Source organism: Salmo salar, chromosome ssa22 (genome assembly GCF_905237065.1).
Source record: "Salmo salar chromosome ssa22, Ssal_v3.1, whole genome shotgun sequence".
In the NCBI taxonomy this organism is placed as follows: Eukaryota; Metazoa; Chordata; class Actinopteri; order Salmoniformes; family Salmonidae; genus Salmo; species Salmo salar.
Genome location: NC_059463.1, coordinates 56546618 through 56567337, shown reverse-complemented (window position 1 = coordinate 56567337; position 20720 = coordinate 56546618). Strand labels below are relative to the sequence as shown.

Genomic DNA, 20720 nt, shown 5'->3' with positions numbered 1-20720 from the left:
AAATTGCAACTAATCCGAGATGTTTGATATTATCGTATTGCTTGGGAATAGTGGCATTATGTATGCGAGGAAAATAGGCAGGTTTCTCGACTTTGAGAAGGCATTGCGTGATGATTAGCAACCGTGTGACGCATTATGACTCATCAAAATTCTGTGGGGCGTTATACATTTCTCCATTCAAGCTCTATTGTTCTCTAAAAATCTGACAAGCAAAAGCAGCCTTAGAAATAGCCTCAAGCTTAATTTCCACATCACGGTATTGTTTGGCTCATGATCTGAGCCAATCACTTAATGATCAGGGTTTGTAGGGTCTACACATTGTAATGTCTTAACGGTCCAGGTCTGCTTTGTGTACACATTAGGTCAAGTAAGCCTGCTGATGTCATAAGTACTACTGGTCAGTGATTTGAGAGGCAAGTACAATTGATTTAATAGTTTGCCCGTCCAGAGCACAATGAATATTTTACAACTGCCTAAAGGTGGGCACAGAACATAGACAGCAAGACAAAGGCACGTTAGCGCCAGGTACAAATGAGTCCGGTGAAAGGCAAGAATAAAGGACACATGTTCAGAAATATTGGTGTGACATTTAGTAACATACAAGAGGCAACCAGTCTCGTCTTTGACACTTCGTTTAATTCAGACCAACCACAGTTCAGAAATGCTTCCACACAAAATACACAGGTTCACAATGGTCATTGAAGTTGATTTGGCAGAAAACAGCACAACCTGATGAAGATATCCCAGAAGCCTTGTACATCTTCAGGTTCCACAGGAAGATATTCTGCAAGACAAAACGTCAGCACCAGCATTCTAGTTCCCAGTCATGCGTGCATGCACATATATAAAACTCACATTTAGTCACAGGTGTAAGCCACATCCAAGTACTTATAAGTTCCAACACAGGGGTCGCCGAACACGTAGTTGGATACCTTGACGATACACTGGCGCTCTCCGTCACACCTGTGTCAACAGGTAGAGGTTAACACCACAGCCAATGAGTGCCTACAGGTAAATGCACACTGAAGGTTTCAGTACCTTTCTGCCATTGTGCTGGTGGTGGATTGGTTGATGCAGTTGGTGTTTTTGAGTTGTTTGCGTGGGCGCCCAATGGAACACACATCGTGTTGACGACGACCATAGTTGGCACGCAGAATATGGATCTCACCCCGATCTGAGGAAGAGAAAGAAGAAAAGGATGGCCAAATCTGGGTGTTTGTGTGGGCTAGTGACTAATATATATCACCACATGATTATACCGTACGGGAGTGCTAACCAGCTTACCACATAGTAGTTGGGAATCAGAGCCTTCACATATGATGCTGCTTACTGCAAGGACAACACAGGAGTTACACCACACTGGCCAGACAAATTAAGACATACATTAGCCTGGTGAAGTGTTAGGGATGGGAACTAACAGGGAATGTTGATTTCAGGCTCATTTGTTTAAAGTCATTATAAAATGTGTTGGCGTGAACTAAAGTATAAACAGTTTGACACGTCATCTTCCACCGTTCCCTTGTAGTTCCACTTCCTTATGAGCAGTCCTCAAAATGCTAACATTTTAAGTAAACTGGCTGGCTAGATCTAAGCTGGTGAAAAATTAAGTCGACCCACTACACCACATCTGTATTTCTATGCCGTATACACTACAAATCTGTGGGAGTAGCGCTAGGTAGTTACCATTCAGTCTTAAAACCAGATTAAGTACGCACAAGCAAGCTTCAGCCACTTTCCTGCAATGTTCTTGCTTGCTAATTGAGCTAGATATGTACATATAACAAGGAACAGCATATGTCAAAAAAGTATTTGCAAAAAAAAAAGCTATGCAGATAGTCAGGGGTAGTCATTCAGCAGTTATGGCTTGGGGGAAGTAGAAGCCGTTCAGGGTCCTGTTGGTTACTGACTTGGTGCAGCCGTACCATTTGTCATGGAGTAACAGGACAGTATGACTTGGGTGGCTTGAGGCATTGACAATGTAGGGCCTTCCGACACACGTGGTGTCGAGGTCCTGATGGCAGGGAGCGCGGCCTCAGTAATGTACTGGGCCGTACGCACTACTCTCTAGCACCTTGCGGACAGATGCCATACCTAGTGGTGATGCAGCCAGTCAAAAAGCGCTCAATGGTGCAGCTGTAGAATTGAGGATCGGAGGGCTGATAAATATTTTTAGCCTCCTGGTAGGGAGGGGCTTGGCCCTCCATTACCTGTAGTCCACAGTCAGTTCCTTTGTCCATCTTGGCACCACACTGCCAGGTCTCCGACCTCCCTACAGGCTACGCTAACTAAAGTTGTTGCCGGATACATTGCTCCATAAGCACAGCTTGTGTTAGTTAGCAGGTGAGGGTGGTTTACACTTGGAGAAACAAATGCATATATGAAACACGTTGTGGCCATAAGGCAGCATTTAATAAAACAAAATTAACAAGCTGGTACCATAGGGGAACCAACCCATTCTATTCCTTTTCTAGCTATCAGCAGAGTGCACGCTTTTACAAAAGAGTCAAATGGGTAGGAGTATTAAACAATATCCCAACATGCCACAGTCATACCGATAGTACATTGAATTAAATTATGGCTATTGGTGCCCACCACTAACTATTACTAGCACACATTCAGAGACTTACTTGTTTCGGGCTGTTGGACACAGGAGTATTTGGTGTCCAGGTACTTGTAAGTCCCAACACAGGGGTCCCCAAAAACCAAATTGGATGCCGGGACAACACACTGGCTCTTTCCATCGCACCTGGGTGTTTCAAAGACAGGTAGAGGTCATGAGTTCCCACAGGTAAACACTACAGGTTCTTGCTGCTGGTGGTTGTTAACACCACAGCCAAGGAGTTCCTACAGGTAAACACCACAGGTTCTAGTACCTTTCTGCCATCTTGCTGGTGGTGGATTGGCTGAGGCAGTTGGTGTCCGTGAGTTGGTTATCGGGCGCCCAATGGAACACACATCGTGTTTACAACGACCATAGTTGGCACGCTTGATTTGAATCTTACCTCCATCTGAGGGAAGAGAGACAAAGAAAAGGAGAAAGGTGAGGGACGAAGGAAAGCAAAGACTGTGGGCCAGTGACGCTAATCTACAGTAGAAAATATCATAGGTGGTCGGTGACTAGCTTACCACATTGCAGTAAAGCATCAGAGCCTTCACACGTGATGCTGATTGCTGCCAGGACAAATAAACAGGAATTACACACCACTCACATTAGCTTGGTTAAGTAGTATCATCATCATTACTACATACAGTACCTCCATCTGTTAGTGTACAGCAAGCTGCAGCCAGCACTGAAACAACACACAGCTAATTCAGCAACATTCCACATCATATGCACTTGGACCATGAAGCTAGAATTTAGCATTTGACTATACTCCAGCATTTGAGTTATACTAAGTGTACTGTAGTCATCAAGTTCAGAATTGTCTCTTATTCCATGCATGCAATGTGACAGTTTGTTAGACAACTTTGTTTTGAACAATAGAAATGTAATGTCCCGCAAGTCATATGATATGTACTTCCATTACTCTCAAATACAAACATTTGGTCATATATATTTATATTCTAATCTGCATCAGATACAGATTTTATATACTCACATGTGACCACCGTCAGTCTGACCATGTGCATGATGCCGGGTACAGGAGTGGTAGTAATAGAGAAAATGCAACTGATGCTAATTAGACCCAATACACCTGGTATTTATGTTATGTGACATGTCTTAATTAACCCAGGTGTATCTATTTGTCTCCAGGTGCACCTCATTGCAATTAGGGGCCGGCGTTTGCTGGTCTATACCTCGCTATTGGTTCAGTCTCATGGAGTTAGATAGAGGACTCTAGATGGATAAAATCAATTTTGACATTAACATTGCCATTGAGGGCTTCCAACATTTTAAAGTAGCCATCTAGGTGGGGCTTCTTCGTTAAGGAAGAATCACACGGGCCACGTTCAGTCGCAAAACCTTCGAGCGTTGCAGGTTTCCATTTCATGAATAGAGACAACGTATTTCCTTATTCTACATGTCGGAGAGACATATTTGTTCAACATAGCATATTTTTATCTGAACCTTTCCAAAACGTTGCATCCTGCTGATCGCACCCTATTATTCAATCTACTTTAATAAAATGAATATTGCCTCTGTTGTCTCAAATGTAATTACATTTGTTATTTGATTTGCATGTCCGTGCGCTCACGGACACCATAATGGAACACATATAAAGATGATATCCTGTGTCCATCATTCTCTATGGTCAGATCCCCATGATGTGTTGTTCTGGTGGCTGAATATGTGTCCTCTTCCTCTCACCTTTCCATTCTCAGGGCTGCTGAACAGGTGCCTTGTCCTTCAACTTGCGAGCCCTTTGGGTGTTGCACTTATCAGGCTTCACCGCCGCGGTACGGAAAGGCTGGTCCGAGTGATTTTGTGCATTTATATGTTCCCAGTTGCCACTCCTGTGAAGGGAGACCACTGAGCTTGAAGGCAGTTTGGTGACCACAGAACCCACAATACAGGTACTCTACTGTAAATATTATTAAAGTGAACCGTGTTGAATGACTATGTACAGTCGTGGCCAAAGGTTTTGTATGATGGTAATTTGCATATACTCTAGAATGTTATGAAGAGTGATCAGATGAATTGCAATTAATTGCAAAGACCCTCTTTGCCATGCAAATGAACTGAATCCCCCCAAAAAATGTCCACTGCATTTCAGCCCTGCCACAAAAGGACCAGCTGATATCATGTCAGTGATTCTCTTGTTAACACAGGTGTGAGTGTTGACGAGGATAAGGCTGGAGATCACTCTTTCATGCTGATTGAGTTCGAATAACAGACTGGAAGCTTCAAAAGGAGGGTGGTGCTTGGAATCATTGTTCTTCCTCTGTCAACCATGCTTACCTGTAAAGGAAACATGTATTGTCATCATAGCTTTGCACAAAAAGGGCTTCATAGCCAAGGATATTGCTGCCAGTAAGATTGAACCTAAATCAACCATTTATCAAATCATCAAGAACTTCAAGGAGAGCGGTTCAATTGTTGTGAAGAAGGCTTCAGGGCGCCCAAGAAAGTTCAGCAAGCACCAGGACCGTCTCCTAAAGTTGATTCAGCTGCTGGATCGGGGCACCATCAGTACAGAGCTTGCTCAGGAATGGCAGCAGGCAGGTGTGAGTGCATCTGGGGTAAAGTCATTTTCTCTGATGAATCCCGTTTCCGATTGTTTGGGGCATATGGAAAAAAGCTTGTCCAGAGAAGACAAGGTGAGCGCCACCATCAGTCCTGTGTCATGCCAACAGTAAAGCATCCTGAGACCATCCATGTGTGGGGTTGCTTCTCAGCCAAAGGAGTGGGCTCACTCACAATTTTGCATAAGAACGCAGCCATGAATAAAGAATGGAACCAACACATCTTCCGAGAGCAACTTCTCCCAACCATCCAGGAACAGTTTGGTGAAGAACAATGCCTTTTCCAGCATGATGGAGCACCTTACCATAAGGCAAAAGTGATAACTAAGTGGCTCGGCGAACAAATCATCGATATTTTGGAGATAGAAAACTTCTATCTCCAGTTTCTCAGTCTCTTGGTCACAGCTTTGATGCTCCTGTACTTTCACCTCCTTCTAGATGGTAGCGGGGAGAACAGGCCATGGCTCCGAGTAAGTTAAAGATTTTCATCCTTTCCAATGCGGCCCCATAGACGTGGATGGGGACTAGCTCTCTGCTGTCTACTGTAGTCCACGATCATCTCATTTGTTTTGTTGACATTGAGGGAGAGGTTATTTTCCTGGCATCATTCCGTCAGGGCCCTCAACTCCTCACTGTAGGCCGTCTCGACATTGTTGGTAATCAGGCATACCACTGTTGTCAGCAAACTTGATGATTGAGTTGCCACACAGTCATGGGTGAACAGGGAGTACAGGAGGAGGCTGAGCACACACCCTTGTGGGGCCCCAGTCTTGAGGATCAGCGTGGCGGAGGTGTTGTTGCCTACCTTCACACCTGAGGTCGGCCCGTCGGCCCAGCTGCACCGGGCGGGGTTGAGACCAAGGGCCCAAGCTTAGTGATGTGGCATGATTGCTATTTTCTTTCGTTTTTGAACCAGAACCCCCAACAGAAGCTAGCCAGCTAACTAGCTACAAGCTAGCAGTCAGCTAGCCACTGCTAGCGGTCACCAGCTACCTTTAGCCCAGAATACTCTTGCCAGTTTGCACAGCACGAATCAAACCAGAGCAAATCTGACTTATTTTTCTCCATATCTCCTAATTCCCACTTCAAGCTCTAAACCTTTACAACTGGATCATCGCAGCTAGCTGCGATCCGATTGGCTTCTCCTGGCTAACGTCTCTGTCCCGAAGCAAGCACCTATTAGCCTGGACCTATTTCATGCTAGGCCCATCTGTGTGTCCAGCTCGCCAAGCTACTCACTGCAGCCAATGATGATCACTCGGCTACGCATGCCTCTCCCTAATGTCAATGTGCCTCGTCCATTGCTGTTTTGGTTAGTAATTATTGCCTTATTTCATTGTAGAGTCTCTAGCCCTGCTCAATACGCCTTAGCTAACCCTTTAGTTCCACCTTCCAAACATGCGGTGACCTCACCTGGTTGAAATGATGTTTCTAGAGACAATATCTCTGTCATCGTCACTCAATGCATAGGTTTACCTCCACTGTATTCACATCCTACCATACCTTTGTCTGTACATTATGCCTTAAATCTATTCTACCGTGCCCAGAAACCTGCTCCTTTTACTCTCTGTTCCGAACGTACTAGACGACCAGTTGTTATAGCCTTTAGCTGTACACATATCCTACTTCTAATCTGTTCCTCTGTTGATGTAGAGGTTACACCAGGCCCTGCAGTGCCTAGCTCCACTCCCATTCCCCAGGCGCTCTCATTTGTTGACTTCTCTAACCGTAAAAGCCTTGGTTTCATGCATGTTAACATTAGAAGCCCCCTCCCTAAGTTTATTTTATTCACTGCTTTAGCACACTATGCCAACCCGGTTGTCCTAGCCGTGTCTGAATCCTGGTTTAGGAGGACCACCAAAACCCCTGAAATGTCCATTCCTAACTATAACATTTTCCGACAAGATAGAACTGCCAAAGGAGGCGGAGTTACAATCTACTGCAGCGTTAGCCTGCAGAGTTCTGTCTTACTATCCAGGTCAAAGAATTTGACCTTGTACTTTTAAAAATCAACCTTTCCAGAAACAAATCTCTCACCGTTGCCACTTGCTATAGACCACCTTCTGTGCCCTGGACACCATATGTGAACTGATTGCCCCCATCTATCTTCAGAGCTCGTGCTGTTAGGTGACCTATACTGGGATATGCTTAACACCCCAGCCATCCTACAATCTAAGATTGATGCCCTCAATCTCACACAAATTATCAATGAACCTACCAGGTACAACCCCAAATCCGTAAACACGGGCACCTCATATATATCATCCTAACCAACGTGCCCTCCAAATACACCTCTGCAGTCTTCAACCAGGATGTCAGCGATCACTGCCAAATTGCCTGCGTCCGTAATGGGTCTGCGGTCAAACAACCACCTCTCATCATGTTCAAATGCTTCCTAAAACACTTCAGCGAGCAAACCGTTCTAATCGACCAGGCCCGGGTATCCTGGAAGGATTTTGACCTCATTCCGACAATAGAGGATGCCTGGTTATTCATTAACCTCTATGGGCTAGGCGGGACGAATTCGTCCCACCTACGTAACAGCCACTTGAAGCCTGTGGCGCGATTTTCAAAACCTTAAAAATCCTATTACTTCAATTTCTCAAACATATGACTATTTTACAGCTATTTAAAGACAAGACTCTCGTTAATCTAACCACACTGTCCGATTTCAAAAAGGCTTTACAGCGAAAGCAAAACATTAGATTATGTCAGCAGAGTACCCAGCCAGAAATAATCAGACACCCATTTTTCAAGCTAGCATATAATGTCACAAAAAACAAAACCACAGCTAAATGCAGCACTAACCTTTGATGATCTTCATCAGATTACAACCCTAGGACATTATGTTATACAATGCACGCATGTTTTGTTCAATCAAGTTCATATTTATATCAAAAACCAGCTTTTTTACATTAGCATGTGACGTTCAGAACTAGCATACCCCCCGCAAACATCCGGTGAATTTACTAAATTACTCACGATAAACGTTCACAAAAAACATAACAATTATTTTAAGAATTATAGATACAGAACTCCTCTATGCACTCGATATGTCCGATTTTAAAATAGCTTTTCGGTGAAAGCACATTTTGCAATATTCTCAGTAGATAGCCCAGCCATCACGGCTAGCCATTTAGACACCGACCAAGTTTAGCCCTGACCAAACTCCGATTTACTATTACAAAAGTTTCATTACCTTTGTTGTCTTTGTCAGAATGCACTCCCAGGACTGCTACTTCAATAACAAATGTTGGTTTGGTCCAAAATAATCCATCGTTATATCCAAATAGCGGCGTTTTGTTCGTGCGTTCAAGACACTATCCGAAATGTAAATAAGGGTCACGAGCATGGCGCAATTCATGACAAAAGATTTCTAAATATTCCATTACCGTACTTGGAAGCATGTCAACCGCTGTTTAAAATAAATTTTTATGCCATTTTTCTCGTAAAAAAGCGATAATATTCCGACCAGGAATCTGCGTTTAGGTAAACAGACGAAAGAAAACATAGCAGGGGTTCGACGTCGGCACGCGCCTGAGTCTCACAGTACTGTAACCAGCCACTATCCAAACGCACTACTTTTTTTTCAGCCAGAGCCTGCAAAGCCACGATTCAGCTTTTTGCCGCCTTCTGAGAGCCCATGGGAGCCGTAGGAAGTGTCACGTAACAGCAGAGATCCTCTGTAATGGATAGAGATAATCAAGAAGGGCAAGAAATTGTCAGACAGGGCGTTTCCTGTTTGGAATCTTCTCAGGTTTTGGCCTGCCAAATGAGTTCTGTTATACTCACAGACAACATTCAAACAGTTTTAGAACCTTTGGGGTGTTTTCTATCCAAAGCTAATAATTATATGCATATTCTAGTTTCTGGGCAGGAGTAATAATCAGATTAAATCGGGTACGTTTTTTATCCTTCTGTGAAAATACTGCCCCCTAGCCATAACAGGTTAAACTCCCAGAAACGAGAATATGCATATTATTAGTAGATTTGGATAGAAAACACTGAAGTTTCTAAAACTGTTTGAATGGTGTCTGTGAGTATAACAGAACTCATATGGCAGGCAAAAACCTGAGAAAATTAAAAGCAGGAAGTGGTCTGTCTGCAATTTTGTAGTTCTCCCTTTCCTTCTCTATCGAAACCCCACGGGCACTTTAGTTATGTTGCACTTTCTAAGGCTTCCATTGGCTCTCTAAAGCATTCAGAAAGAGGATTGACGCGTCTCCTGTCTCCGGGCAGATAACAGGAGCACAGTTTGTCAGTGGTGGCTGGTGGCTAAGAGATGGGAATGCATGTTCACGAAACCTCGCTATTTTTTCTCTTCCTTTTTGAATGAATACAGCATTGTCTGGTTGGAACATTATTGCTATTTTTCAAGAAAAACACCATAAAAATGTATTTTAAACAGCGTTTGACATGCTTCTAAGTACGGTAAAGGAACATTTTGAAATTTTGGTTCTCGAAATGAGCTCGCGCGTTACCCTTTGGATAGTGACCTGAACGCACGAACAAAACGGGGATATTTACACATAACTATGGATTATTTGGAACAAAAACAACATTTGTTGTGGAAGTAGCAGTCCTGGGAGTGCATTCTGACGAAGAACAGAAAAGGTAATCCAATTTTTCTAATAGTAATTCTGAGTTTAGGTTGCCCCAAACTTGGCGGGTGTCAAATTAGCTAGCCGTGATGGCTGAGCTATGTACTCAGAATATTGCAAAATGTGCTTTCGCCGAAAAGCTATTTTAAAATCTGACATAACGATTGCATAAAGGAGTTCTGTATCTATAATTCTTAAAAGAATTGTTATGTATTTTGTCAACGTTAATGATGAGTAATTTAGTAAATTCACCGGAAGTTTTTGATGGGTATGCTAGTTCTGAACATCAACAGCGATTCCACTGGCTGTTGAATAGAGTGGGAGTCCTACCTAGCCCATAGAAGTTAACAACTGGGTGAAAGGAATATGAATATGTGTTAATAGAAAAAAGGCATGCTCATGAAAATAAAACGTGTCCTCCCTCATCTTAAATGGCAGGAACTGCCTCTGGTACAAAGTCATTGAACACTGGTCACTTTAATAATGTTAAGATACTTTTTCTTGCCACTGTAATTAAAACACTATATGAACCCTTTGGAATTATCTGGATTTCTGCATAAATTGGTCATAAAATTAGATCTGAACTTCATGTAAGTCACTGTGGAACGCTGTGGAACATCCAGATGCTCTTTGTCAACAGACAAACATAGTGTGCTTCATCTAATAACACACAAATTGTATTTTTCTTGTCTATATTGAATACATCGTTGTAGGTTGGAAAAAGTATGTCAACACCTAGGCTAATGACTTCTCCAAAAGCTAATTGGAGTCAGGAGTCAGCTAACTTGGATTACAATCATTGAGACGAGATTGGAGATGAAGAACTGATGACTTGCACAAGCTGGAAAGGGTTACACAAGTATGTCTTAAAGGCTTGATGTTCATCAGTCCACGGTAAGACAAATTGTCTATAAATAGAGAAAGTTCAGCACTGTTGCTACTCTCCCTAGGAGTGGCCGTCCTGCAAAGATGACTGCAAGAGCACAGCGCAGAATGCTCAATGAGGTTAACTTCTTACATCTAGGCGTTCCGCTTAGCGGAACCCGGTTCCGCCAGCGGGACCCCTAACAAACAGCCAATGGGATCGCATGGAGCGAAATACAAAAACAACAAAAATACCACAATTCAATTTTCTCAAACAATCAACTATTTTACACCATTTTAAAGATACACTTCTCCTTGATGTAACCACATTGTCTGAATTTTCAAAAAACATTAGATTATGTTAGGAGAGTATATAGACACAAATAGTCACACAGCCATTTTCCAAGCAGGGAACTATGTCACAGAAACCGAAAACACAGCTAAATTATGCACTAACCTTTGACGATCTTCATCAGATGACACTCCTAGGACATTATGTTACACAATACATGTATGTTTTGTTCGATAAAGTTCATATTTATATCCAAAAACCCCTTTTTACATTGGCGTTTGACGTTCAGAAAATGTATTCCCCACCAAAACCTCCGGTGAATTTACAAAAATACTCATCATAAACGTTGACAAAATACATAACAATTATTTTAAGAATTATAGATAGACTACTCCTAAAATAGCTTTACGGAGAAAGCACATTTTTCAATATTCTGAGTACATAGCTCAGCCATCACAGCCAGCTATTCAGACACCCGCCAAGTTCGGGGGCACCTAAACTCAAAATTAGTATTAGAAATATTGTATTACCTTTGCTGATCTTCGTCATAATGCACTCCCAGGACTGCTACTTCCACAAGAAATGTTGTTTTTGTTCGAAATAATACTATTTATGTCCAAATACCTCCGTTTTGTTCATGCGTTCAGGTCACTATCCAAAGGCTAACGCGCGGGCGCAGTTCGAGACACAAAAAGTCAAAATGTTCCATTACCGTACTTAGAAGCATGTCAAACACTGTTTAAAATCAATCTTTATGGTATTTTTCTTGTATAAATGCGATAATATTCCAACTGGACAATAGCGTATTCATTCAAGAAGAAAAAGAAGGAACAGCGTTCTCGCGTGACTGCACATATCCAATCCCTTTGTCCCCAGGCAGGCCACTCAGTAACTGAGCTCCTATACTCTGCCAAGTGACAGGAGAAGGCTCAATCCACTTTCTGAAGGCTTTAGACAGCCAATGGAAGCCTTAGAAAGTGCAACGTAACCCCACAGATACTGTAGATTCGAAAGGGACTAGAAAGAAGAACTACATTTCTCAGATCCTTCACTTCCTGGTTGACTTTCTCTCAGGTTTTTGCCTGCCATATGAGTTCTGTTACACACAGAAGCATCCAGGGTCTCTCATACAGCATCTCCACTCCCACTTGTCTCCAATTTTACATACCAACCCTCAGCTTCCCTCAGCCCATCCCATCTATCTCTGCAGGCCACTTCGGGTTTCTACTTTAACACATATCTTTCAACTACGCTGTGATGTTTAACGAACAATTTCAATCTAATCGAATAGAATCCACAGATTGCGAGTTGAAGATAAATACTTTTACTAAGAGTATTAGTATATTAGTAATTGACTGACCCGGTCTCTCCAGATCTCCTAAGGGTCTCCAGATCTCCTAGGGTACATTTTAGATCAATGCTATGCATTTTCAGCCATTCCTGAACCTGAGACCAGAAAGAGGCTACCGGAGGGCAATACCAAAATAGATGGTCTATTCATTCTGTGTCCTCACAACAAAATCTGCAGAGGTTCGATGATTTTATGCCCCAAATATTCAGTATTTTGTTGGTGGCAAGAATTCTATATTTTAATCTTAACTGAAAAGCACGACGTCTTGAATTTTGCGTTGTTTTATATATCAACTCATACACCCTGTACAATGGAATCGGTACATCAAAAATCTCTTCCCAACTATTTTGCCATCTGCATGGCAGAGTTGTCAACATCCTGGTCCTCAAATGAAACTGGTAAACTTTCCCATTTATGCTATTTTTATTCCTCTGCCAGTTTTGATCCTTTATATTGGGCAGACAGACCAGTTCCCTACCTCCTCCCGCTGCCACTCGCCTCCTACGTTTTTGGGGCAATGCTGTAATCAATTGGTTGTACTCTTGGATTGAGCAGACCTTTCCATATAATTCTGATAACACCATGAAGGACATAACTCTACCATTCCAATTGACAATATCATTTAAGAACAAAATACCCTTATCAAAAATCTTGTGCACAAATACTGGTCTTTTATCAACCAGCACATTAGAGTTCAGCCATAGTATTTTTTGTAATATTTGTTTTATCTTTTCAGGTGGATTAAATTGTATCCAGCTCTGCAATGCTTGTTTGAAAGAGAGATACTTTGAAAGTATCATTTGCAATTAATCGAAAATGAGACATGGCATCTCTGCACAAAGGCAAAAAGGCCATTTTTAAACAATGGATGAGCTTTTCTTAGTAATCTACTTGAACCATTTAGGGTTCAAGTAAAACTCTTGAATTAGTCTTCCCTGTGGCTCAGTTGGTAGAGCATGGTGTTTGCAACGCCAGCATGGTGGGTTCGATTCCCACGGGGGGCCTGTATGAAAAAAAAAAAATGCATGAAATGTATGCATTCACTACTGTAAGTCGCTCTGGATTTAAGCTTCTGCTAAATGACTAAAATGTAAATGTGAAATGAATAAGTGAAGATTTGAGAGGTTTAGTGCTTTATATTTAATAATCTCAACCCACCCAATTCATATTCATAATATATTACATTAGATCGTTCTTGAATAAGTTCAAGTTCTTGTTTTGTATCTCTGTAGTATTGTTTTTATTGCTATTTACCTTTACTATTAGTTCATGGGTTTTCTTTTAGCTAATGCTGACTATGGGGCATACAACCATTGAAGCTCTGCAGATTTGAGGATCCAGAATCAATTGTCCATTTATTTTGGTATCGATCTAAAACTGACCCTAGAAATAGTACTGTTGGAGAGCTGGAGAGACCGGGTCAGTCAATGTATTGCAACTCAGTCTGTAGATTCTATTTGACAGAAATTGTATGTTAATCACAACATCGTATGCTGCGTAGAAATCCCAAAAGGGTGGCCAGCAGAGACAGGTGGGATGGGCTAAGGAATTGGAGACAAGTGGGAGCGGAGTTGCTGGGCAAAGGATAGAATGACAGATGTAAAATAAATTCCATATAAAAGGTAAATACATTGACGGGCTGTGTTGATACAGTTGAGGTTGATGCCATGCAGGTGTTTGTACAAATGCACCAAGATGGACATGGTGCCATACATGCACTCAAACATTGTTGGCCTTGCTGTTATATTGTCCATGATGGTTTTCATTCATTGGTGGTTCATGTGGCAGGGCATGGATTGATTTTCGTTCTCAGGGTGGAATCTGATGGTTGAGGGGCAGCATCGGTGGGAGATCTGTCTACGTGCCCTTCAGCAGGGCGTTGACCCCGTTTGCCTCTGGATAAGAGGCTGTTAGATGACTGTGGTGTAGTTGGGCAGCATCACTGCATGTATATGTTTAAGAAATAGCCTCTAGCTTAATTTCCACATCACGGTAACATTTGGCTTATGATCTGATCAATAAGAGCCAATCACTTAATGATCAGGGTTTGTAGGGTCTACACATTGTATGTAATGTCTTAACCGTCCAGGTCTGCTTTGAGAACAGATTACCTGGTGACTTGGACAAGTAAGCCTGCTGATGTCATAAGTACTACCCGTCAGTGATTTGAGGGGCAGGTACAATTGATTTAAATTGTTTGACCATCCAGAGCACAATGAGTATTTTACAACTGCCTAAAGGTGGGCACAGAATACAGACAAAGGCACGTTAGCGCCAGGTACAAATTAGTCCGGTGAAAGGCGAGAATAAAGGACACACGTTCAGAAATATTCGTGTGACATTTAGTAACATACAAGAGGCAACCATTCTTGTCTTTCTGACACTTCATTTAATTCAGACCAACCACAGTTCAGAAATGCTTCAACACAAAATACACAGGTTTACAATGGTCATTGAAGTTGGAGGAAAACAGCACGACCTGATGAAGATATCCCAGAAGCCTTGTACATCTTCATGTTCCACAGGAAGATATCCTGCAAGGCATACTGTCAGCACCAGCATTCTAGTTCCCAGTCATGTGTGCATGCACATATGTAAAACTCACATTCAGTCACAGGTGTAAGCCACATCCAAGTACTTATAAGTTCCAACACAGGGGTCGCCGAACACGGAGTTGGATACCTCGACAATACACTGGCGCTCTCCGTCACACCTGCGTGTCAACAGGTACAGGTTAACACCACAGCCAATGAGTGCCTACAGGTAAATGCACACTGAAGGTTTCACTACCTTTCTGCCATTGTGCTGGTGCTGGATTGGCTGAGGCAGTTGGTGTTTTTGAGTTGTTCCTGTGGGCGCCCAATGGAACACACATCGTGTTGACGACGACCATAGTTGGCACGCTGAATATGGATCTCACCCCGATCTGAGGAAGAGAAAGAAGAAAAGGATGGCCAAATCTGGGTGTTTGTGTGGGCTAGTGACTAATATACGTCACCACATGATTATACCGTACAATAGTGCTAACCAGCTTACCACATAGTAGTTGGGAATCAGAGCCTTCACATACGATGCTGCTTACTGCAAGGACAACACAGGAGTTACACCACACTGGCCAGACAAATTAAGACATACATTAGCCTGGTGAAGTGTTAGGGATGGGCACTAACAGGGAATGTTGATTTCAGGTGCATTTTTTAAGTCATTTTAAACTTGTCGGCATGTACTAAAGTATAAAGGGCTATGCGCGTCATCTTTCACCGTTACCTTGTAGTTCCACTTCCTTATGAGCAGGTCTCAAAAGGCTAATATGTTAAGCAAACGGGCTGGCTAGACTGAAACTGGTGAAAAATAAAGTCAAACTGCTACACCAAATCTGCATTTCTATGCCATGCTATGTGTCAGATTAGCTGTATACCCTACAAATCTGTGGGAGTAGCGCTAGCTAGTTACCGTTCACTGAAACATAGTCAGTCTTAAACCAGATTAAGTGCGCACAAGCATCAAATAAGCTTAAGCCACTTCCCGTCCGTGTTCTTGCTGGCTAATTGAGCTTGATATGTACATCTAAAAAGGAACAGCATATGAGACAAGTCAAAAAGGGTCAATGCAGATAGTCGGGGGTAGTCATTCAGGAGTTTTATGGCTTGGGGGAAGTAGAAGCTGTTCAGGTTCCAGACTTGGTGCATCCGTACCATTTGTCAGTGGCCAGTGTCATTGACAATGTAGGGCTTTCCGACATGTGTGGTGTCGAGATGCTGATGGCAGGGAGCGCGGCCTCAGTGATTTACTGGGCCGTACGCACTACCCTCTGGCATATGACCGCAACGTGCTACATACCTAGTGGTAATGCAGCCAGTCAAAAAGCTCTCAATGGTGCAGCTGTAGAATTGAGCAGCGGAAGGCTGATAGCAAATCCTTTTAGCCTCCTGGCAGGGAGGGGCTCGGCCCTCCGTTTCCTGTAGTCCACAATCAGTTCCTTTGTCGTCTTGGCACCACACTGCCAGGTCTCCGACCTCCCTATAGGCTACGCTAACTAAAGTTGTTGCCGGCTACATTGTTCCATAACCACAGCTTGTGTGCTAGGGTTAGTTAGCAGGTGAGGGTGGCTTAAACATGGAGAAATAAATGCATGTATTTAACACGTTGTGGCCATAAAACAGAATTTAATAACAAAGCTGGTACCATAGGGGAACCAACCCATTCTATTCATCAGCAGAGTGCACGCTTTTACAAAAGAGTAAAATGGGTAGGAGTCATACCGATAGTACGTTGAATTAAATTATGGCTATTGGTGCCCACCACTAACTATTACTAGCACACATTCAGAGACTTACTTGTTTTGTGCTGTTGGACACAGGAGTATTTGGTGTCCAGGTACTTGTAAGTCCCAACACAGGGGTCCCCAAAACCAAATTGGATGCCGGGACAACACACTGGCTCTTTCCATCGCACCTGGGTGTTTCAAAGACAGGTAGAGGTCATGAGTTCCCACAGGTAAACACTTCAGGTTCTAGTATCTTTTTACCATCTTGCTGGTGGTTGTTACCACTACGGCCAAGGAGTTCCTACAGGTAAACACCACTGGTTCTAGTACCTTTCTGCCATCTTGCTGGTGGAGGATTGGCTGAGGCAGTTGGTGTCGGTGAGTTGGTTATCGGGGCGCCCAATGGAACACACATCGTGTTTACGACGACCATAGTTGGCACGCTTGATTTGGATCTTACCTCCATCTGAGGGAGATGGGGGAAGAGAGACAAAGAAAAGGAGAAAGGTGAGGGATGAAGGAGAGCTAAGACTGGTGTGGGCCAGTGACGCTAATCTACAGTAGAAAATATCATAGGTGACTATACAGTAGTGTTGAGTAGCTTACCACATTGCAAGAAAGCATCATGGCCTTCACACGTGATGCTGATTGCTGCCAGGACAAATAAACAGGAATTACACACCACTCACAGTAGCTTGGTTGAGTAGTATCATCATCATTATTACATACAGTACCTCCATCTGTTATTGTACAGCAAGCTGCAGCCAGCACTGAAACAACATCACACAGCTAGTTCAGCAACATTCCACATCATATGCACTTGGGCCATGAAGGTATACTCCAGCATTTGAGTTATACTTATTGTACTGTAGTCATCAAGTTCAGAATTTAGTCTCTTATACCATGCATGCAATGTCACAATTTGTTAGACAAATTTGTTTATAACAATAGAAATTGAATGTCCCTCAGGTCATATATGACACGTACTTCCATTACTCTCAAATACAAACATTTGGTCATTTATATTTAAATTCTAATCTGCATCAGATACAGATTTTGTATACTCACATGCAACCACTGTCAGTCTGACCATTTGCATGATGCCAGGTACAGGAGTGGTAGTAACAGAGAAAATGCAACTGATGCTAATTAGACACAATACACCTGGTATTTATGTTATGGGACATGTCTTAATTAACCCAGGTGTATCTATTTGTCTCCAGGTGCACCTCATTGCAATTAGTGGCCGGTGTTTGCTGGTCTATACCTGGCTATTTGTTCAGTCTCATGGAGTTAGATAGAGGACTCTGGATGGATAAAAATACATTTTGGCATTAACATTGCCATTGAGGGCGGAACATTTTAAAGTAGCCATCTAGGTGGAGCTTCTTCGTTAAGGAAGAATCACACGGGCCACGTTCAGTCGCAAAACCTTCGAGCATTGCAGATTTCCATGTCATGAATAGAGACAACGTATTTCCTTATTCTAAATGTCGGAGACATATTTGTTCAACATAGCATATTTTTATCTGAACCTTCCAAAACGTTGCATCCTGCTGAACGCACCCTATTATTCAATCCGGGTCATCAGGAGGGATCAGCCAATTAATTATATTCTTGAGCAAACATTGCATAACTGTAGGTGGCAGTAAATTGCCAGCTTTGCCTTCAAATAGTACCTTTTCAAACAACACACTCTGTGGTGGTGTGCAGCCTTTTTTTTAGATTGTTTGCCAACTCATAGAAATTATAGAAGAAAATTGACTACTTTAATAAAATGAATATTGCCTCTATTGTCTCAAATGTAATTACATTTGTTATTTGATTGATGTCCGAGCGCTCACGAACGCCATAATATGACACAAATAAAGATGATGTCCTGTGTCCATCATTCTCTATGGTCAATTTCCCCATGATGTGTTGTTCTGGTGGCTATGTGTCCTCCTCCTCTCAACTTTCGATTCTCAGGGCTGCTGGACAGGTGCCTTGCCCTTCAACGTGCGAGCCCTTTGGGTGTTAAACTTATCAGGCTTCACCGCCGCGGTCCGGAAATGCTGGTCCCAGTGATTTTGTGCATTTATATGTTCCCAGTTGCCACTCCTGTGAAGGGAGACCACTGAGCTTGAAGGCAGTTTGGTGACCACAGAACCCACAGTACAGGTACTCTACTGTGAACATTATTAAAGTGAACCGTGTTGAATGACTATGTACAGTCGTGGCCAAAAGTTTTGTATGATTGCAATTTGCATATACTCCAGATCAGATGAATTGCAATTAATTGCAAAGTCCCTCTTTGCCATGCAAATGAACTGAATCCCCCAAAACATTTTCACTGCATTTCAGCCCTGCCACAAAAGGACCAGCTGATATCATGTCAGTGATTATCTCGTTAACACACGTGTGAGTGTTGACGAGGATAAGGCTGGAGATCACTCTTTCATGCTGATTGAGTTCGCATAACAGACTGGAAGCTTCAAAAGGAGGGTGGTGCTTGGAATCATTGTTCTTCCTCTGTCAACCATGCTTACCTGCAAGGAAACATGTGCCGTCATCAGTGCTTTGCACAAAAAGGGCTTCACAGGCAAGGATATTGCTGCCAGTAAGATTGCACCTAAATCAACCATTTATCGGATCATCAAGAACTTCAAGGAGAGCGGTTCAATTGTTGTGAAGAAGGCTTCCGGGCGCCCAAGAAAGTTCAGCAAGCACCAGGACCGTCTCCTAAAGTTGATTCAGCTGCTGGATCGGGGCACCATCAGTACAAAGCTTGCTCAGGAATGGCAGCAGGCAGGTGTGAGTGCATCTGGGGTAAAGTCATTTTCTCTGATGAATCCCGTTTCCGATTGTTTGGGGCATATGGAAAAAACCTTGTCCAGAGAAGACAAGGTGAGCGCCACCATCAGTCCTGTGCCATGCCAACAGTAAAGCATCCTGAGACCATCCATGTGTGGGGTTGCTTCTCAGCCAAAGGAGTGGGCTCACACACAATTTTGCCTAAGAACACAGCCATGAATAAAGAATGGAACCAACACATCTTCCGAGAGCAACTTCTCCCAACCATCCAGGAACACTTTGGTGAAGAACAATGCCTTTTCCAGCATGATGGAGCACCTTACCATAAGGCAAAAGTGATAACTAAGTGGCTCGGCGAACAAAACATCGATATTTTGGAGATAGAAAACTTCTATCTCCAGTTTCTCAGTCTCTTGGTCACAGCTTTGATGCACCTGTACTTTCACCTCCTTCTAGATGGTAGCGGGGTGAACAGGCCATGGCTCCGAGCAACTTAAAGCTTTTCATCCTCTCCAGTGCGGCCCCGTAGACGTGGATGGGGACTAGCTCTCTGCTGTCTACTGTTGTCCACGATCATCTCATTTGTTTTGTTGACATTGAGGGAGAGGTTATTTTCCTGGCATCATTCCGTCAGGGCCCTCAACTCCTCACTGTAGGCCGTCTCGACATTGTTGGTAATCAAGCCTACCACTGTTGTCAGCAAACTTGATGATTGAGTTGCCACACAGTCATGGGTGAACAGGGAGTACAGGAGGAGGCTGAGCACACACCTTTGTGGGGCCCCAGTCTTGAGGATCAGCCTGGCGGAGGTGTTGTTGCCTACCTTCACACCTGAGGTCGGCCCGTCGGCCCAGCTGCACAGGGCGGGGTTGAGACCAAGGGCCTAAGCTTAGTGATGTGGTATGATTGCTATTTTCTTTCGTTTTTGAACCAGAAACCCCAACAGAAGCTAGCCAGCTAACTAGCTACTAGCTAGCAGTCAGCTAGCCACTGCTAGCGGTCACCAGCTACCTTTAGCCCAGAATACTCTTGCCAGTTTGCACAGCACGAATCAAACCAGAGCAAATCTGACTTATTTTTCTCCATATCTCCTAATTCCCACTTCAAGCTCTAAACCCTTTCAACTGGATCATCGCAGCTAGCTGCTATCCGATTGGCTTCTCCTGGCTAACATCTCTGTCCCGAAGCAAGCACCTATTAGCCTGGAGCTATTTCATGCTAGGCCCATCTCCCAGCTAGCTAAAGAAGTCCATCAGCCACTCCTTAGGCTTCAATACCTATTTTGCCAATTGGCCTAGACCCCTTTTATTGCCGATATGGAGCCCCGACGATCCTTCCCGACTGGACTACCGATGTAATCCGCCCGAG

General features: G+C 43.2%; 1 long non-coding RNA gene and 2 pseudogenes across 3 annotated transcripts in view; 1 reads left to right on the top strand and 2 right to left on the bottom strand.

Annotated features, from left to right (window-relative positions):
- Window positions 1–614: 614 nt before the first annotated feature.
- On the bottom strand, window positions 615–3696 carry LOC123729696 (L-rhamnose-binding lectin CSL3-like; annotated as a pseudogene).
- A 558-nt stretch (window positions 3697–4254) lies between these two features.
- Window positions 4255–20720, top strand: part of LOC123729701 (uncharacterized) — a 51109-nt gene continuing 34643 nt past the window's right edge. For both annotated transcript variants that reach the window (XR_006761395.1, XR_006761394.1), the window contains exons 1-2: window positions 4255–4336; window positions 4447–4515. This is a non-coding gene — a long non-coding RNA (uncharacterized lncRNA). The remainder of the gene's footprint in view (window positions 4337–4446; window positions 4516–20720) is intronic.
- LOC123729698 (L-rhamnose-binding lectin CSL3-like) lies at window positions 14662–17724 on the bottom strand (annotated as a pseudogene). Its single transcript, XR_006761391.1, has 9 exons — window positions 17628–17724; window positions 17294–17329; window positions 17166–17210; window positions 16890–17025; window positions 16630–16747; window positions 15329–15373; window positions 15083–15218; window positions 14898–15005; window positions 14662–14826 (listed from the first exon to the last, which is right to left on the bottom strand). The product of XR_006761391.1 is annotated as an L-rhamnose-binding lectin CSL3-like (transcript).